The sequence below is a fragment of the Lipotes vexillifer genome, unplaced genomic scaffold, assembly GCF_000442215.2.
Source record: "Lipotes vexillifer unplaced genomic scaffold, Lipotes_vexillifer_v1.1 scaffold936, whole genome shotgun sequence".
Classification (NCBI taxonomy): domain Eukaryota; kingdom Metazoa; phylum Chordata; class Mammalia; order Artiodactyla; family Lipotidae; genus Lipotes; species Lipotes vexillifer.
Window position 1 is genome coordinate 125,254 of NW_006787395.1, and position 4,639 is coordinate 129,892.

Here is a 4,639-nt window from a genome sequence, read left to right on the forward strand (position 1 = left end):
GCCACCAATACATTTTTTGGTGTGGCTGTTCGGACTTCTTTTTATGTATTTACAAGTGTGTTTTGTGTGTGTGTATACACATTTTTTAATGTAAATAAGGTCGTATGTATACAGTGTTCAGTCACTAGCTCTTTCCCCCACCTTTAGCTGTCTTTGACATTATCCATCTTAGTGTATTGACCCACTTTCTTACTAATTATGGAACGGCGTTCAGTGCTCTAGATGGACTGTGGTTTATGTAGCGGTTCCATAATTGTCGGACATAGAGGTAGCACCCCCAGCTTCTTCCCGACCTTTCCTGTCTGCTGCTTCTTCCCAAGGAACATAGAAAGCATTTCCCTCCCCCCGTGGTTCTCTTTCTCTACTGCGTATTTCATTTCTAGCATCTTTACTGTGGGCATGCTCCCCCGCCACAGGCTTCGATTCCATTCAACAGCCTCTTCAGCATGTCCGATTCATCTTGATAATCATAATCATTACAATCTCCACAATGCCTCGCACAGTGCCTTGTACCTAATAGACAGATATTTGATAAAACTCTCCAAGGGGCAGGCTCAACATAAACACGTAGACAGAAGTTACACTCCAGGGTCCTGATCAGTGAGAAACCGAACGTGTGGCACGAGGCAACGTCTGCGATCTCCTGCTGTCATGCGCTTACTGCAGACGTGAGCGTTTGACACCTGTGAGGGGGACATAGTACACCACCATACGGTAGAAAAAGCGTGGCCTAATCCTCTGATATCTTGAATTTCAGCTGCAGCGCAAGTTCTTGAGCCCCGAGGAGATTCAGTCTGTCCGAGAACACCTGGGTTACCACAGTGACAGCCTGCTCTCTGTGCAGATCACAGGAAAAAAGCCCAATTTTGAAGTGGGTTCTTCTAGTCAACTTAAGCTTTCTACTACCAAGAAGTCTTCCGGTGAGACTGGCCTAGGGATATTGTTCTGTCTGAGTGGGCCTGAAAAGCCGTATTAAAAACTGAGCCAGAGATCTGAATGAGGTGGTGATATCTTTAGAGGATCATTCCCTTCCTTAATTTCCCTCATTTCCAAGTGGAAGAATGCTTAATGTACTGTTGTTCTGGGCATATTCGGATCCAATACTGAAATGATGCGTAGATATTACCTAGTTCAGCCCCTTCTTCTGCACCAGAGGACACTGAGGTCTCCAGATACTAGAGGTCAGACTCCCATAGTTTCATTAGTTAATGAAGTCTTTCCAGACCCCAGAATTATGACATTTACCCTCAGAAGACCTCACAGTGACGGTCATGGCGGATAAGAGTGTGCTATTCCTCTTCCCATGTGTCCTTTTCTCTGTGCCACTGAATTCAGCTTTTCTTTGAGGATCTTAAGACACTTATAAAAATATCTCCTCTCAGAAGATTGCACTCCACCCTTTTTCACCATTCTCACCCTTCCTATCACTATTTTTTAATGCCTGAGTTGAGAAAAATTGTCCTAGCTGTGAGGTATGCAAAAATTTACAGGTATTCACACTGCTCTGTTTTGACTGTCCAGCCTAAATCTTCAAGAAATCCTTTAGCATCCTAACCTTTGGAGTCACAGTTCCAGAATGGGTAGGAGCAGCTTAGATGGCCTGCCCTGTGGGAGATCTGAGCATCCAGTGTGACAGTGATCTCTGGGGGGTGCACTTACCCGCCAAGGCCCATTCGTGGACTGGCCCACACTGAACCCTCAGCTCTTTCGGGCCCAGAGAGAGAATCAGGAGGTGTGATTTGCTACTGATTTGTTGTTACGCCACCGCCATCAGCTCTTGAGCCCATTTTCTTGTCTGTAACAGGTCTACATGAGACCGGAGCTTTGCTATTTATAATGCTTTTTGGTACAGTTTCTTGTTTCATATTCAAATCTCCTGCAGTGGGCATAGGGAATCCTATTAGCCCCATGTTCTAGGGATGGGAACTAAGAGAAGGAGGAGAAAGCAATATGGAGTGGAAGTTAAAAGCGTTAGGTAGACTCTGTCTGTACTTGTGTATTTGTGGCTGGGTGTAACTGGCCTAAGTATCTAAACCTCTTTCCTCATTTATAAAATTAGGATGACAAGAACTTTCCTCATAAGGTGGTGAGCAGGACTAAATTAGATCATGTATGTAAAATGTTTAATGTAGTATCTGGCACAAAGCTTAACAAATGATGGCTTTTATTGCCATAAAGTGATGGGTCCCTCTCATGCCTTTATAAGTGATAGAGCTGGGCCTTGAACCCAGGTCCAGTGTGTTCCCTGCACAGCCTCAGTAGAAAGCACTTACATGTGCTTGGAGTTTGTTTCCAGCTGCTTTTCTGGAGCTTGTTTTCTTTCATTGGTTGGATTCAGGGAAGCCTGCTATGGACCCTGCAGCTGCCAAGCTCTGGACCCTCTCAGCCAATGATATGGAGGATGAGAGCGTGGTGAGTCAGCACTGTGGTCACCTGATTGCTTTCTTTCAGGCCCCACTTTGGGTGGGAATGTTGTTGTTTGGAGTGGCCTCTCTGGGTTTGTAGGTGTGAAAGCATTTAAAGCCCAGCCTTGTGGCTGTGCCTGCCATTGGCATTTTTTGACTCAGAAGGAAACTCCTCATTAGTGGCATTTTAAATTTCTTTTTCAGCATCTTTCCCCCCGCAGATTTTCTTGTTCTCACTTCATGTGATATATTAAAGACTCTTGTGGGCATGCGTAAACCTGAAAAGAGTTTGTCAGCTAAAATATTTTTTGGCTCCTTCGTCTGGGCAAGTCACCAAATGCTCACTGTCTTAACAGTAATGCTCTTCCAACTCAGATCAATGCTTTCTGTAATAAAGTTCTTCATTCCTACAACTATTGAAGTTAGAGTGGTAAGCAAACTAGGCGACGGTTTGTGCCCTCACAGAGCTTACAGATTAACTGTCTACACGTTTATCGAAGAATCACACAAGTGTATATATCATTATCTGCCTTTTCCTCTGGAATTATATAGAAAATATTCCATTCCCTTTTCTCACACGACAGCCCTTTATATATTCGCATAAATATAACGCTTCTCTCTTTGTTCTTCCTGCCCCCTCCCTCCCTGCCCTCCACACACATATTCTCTGCACATCATAAATGAGTCCCCAGCCCCCTCACAGCCTAACACAGCTTCTGTGCACGTAGTGTACTCACTATGTGGTCAGCTTGGGCGTGATGATCAAGCCCAGGTAGGATGATGGCTGCCTTCTACATAGATGGGCAAACTGCTGCTGTGGACTGTGGCCACTTCACCTGTTCATTAGCAGAGACCATGACTGGGTCATTAATGGCTTCGAACATTCTCCAGGATCTCATTGACTCAGATGAACTGCTGGATCCAGAAGATATGAAGAAGCCAGACCCAGCTTCCTTGCGGGCTGCCTCCTGTGGGGAAGGGAAAAAGAGGAAGGCCTGCAAGAACTGGTAAGCCTTGGGGTGAGAAGAGGCTGCCAGGCTGCTTCCAGCGGCTTCTGATTGTCAAGGAATCGCTGTGCTTCACAATTACTAAAACATGTTTTATTGTAAAATGTATCAGACGGTTAGAAGAGTATGCTAAATAAGTACATTTTAAAGAACAATAAAATGAACACCCATGTACTGCTCACCCAGCTTAAGTACCAGGAACATGACTTGTTCCTTAGAAGTCGCCTCTGCCTGCTCCCTCAGCTGCATCTCCCTCCCTCTCCTTACAAGAGGCTACCATTCTCCCAAATTTGTGCTAATCTTTGCTGGCTTTTTCGATAGTTTACTGTCTGTGTGTGAATCTCCAAACAGTACATCATTGAATTGTGGAGCCCAAAGCTGACTAGGCCAGGAAAGGTCAATGCTCCATATCTGTGAAGACTCCCAGGGAAAAGGTCTGTCAAGGATTTGGAGTTCCTGGGTGGTGGCAGGTCCCACTCATCACCTGCTAACTTTCCCCCAGCACCTGTGGCCTCGCAGAAGAACTGGAGAAAGAGAAGTTGAGGGACCAGATAAGCTCCCAGCCCAAGTCGGCTTGTGGAAACGTGAGTATCTGGTTGATTACTCAGTATTCACAAAGGCCTAAACTAAACACAGGCCAGCTCCAGCTCTACAGAGTTCACTGCCCAATTATTTTAATAATAGGTGAACGTGTGAGAACGTGTCTCTAGGTAGTAATGGGAAGAGGGCTTATCTCCTGAGAGTGGGCAGCGCACTCATGCCCGTAGGGGAGGCACTTGTCATTTCTTATTTTTGGCCCCTTTCTTTCTGCTTCACATTAGGCCTGATGCTACTCAGCCATTTGCTGAGTGTGGCTGTGATTTGAACTGCTGAGAATACAGAAGTATTCACCTAAGGGACTTCTCTAGACTTTTGTCTTTCATGAAATCAGAGATCTTAAAGCCTCTTAGTATTTGGATCCCAGTTGGACCTACAAATGTACGCAGTCATTCTCTTTAGGCCACTGTGGCCATACCATGAAATTTGGGATCCCTTTCTTCTGGCCTGTATCTCTGGGAGAGCTGACACTTGGCTCCCCTGTATGATGGTCTCTTCTTTCAACAGTGTTACCTGGGCGATGCTTTCCGCTGTGCCAGCTGCCCCTACCTTGGGATGCCGGCCTTCAGACCTGGGGAGAAGGTGCTCCTGAGCGACAGCAGCCTCAATGATGCCTAGGGGAGGGCCCGG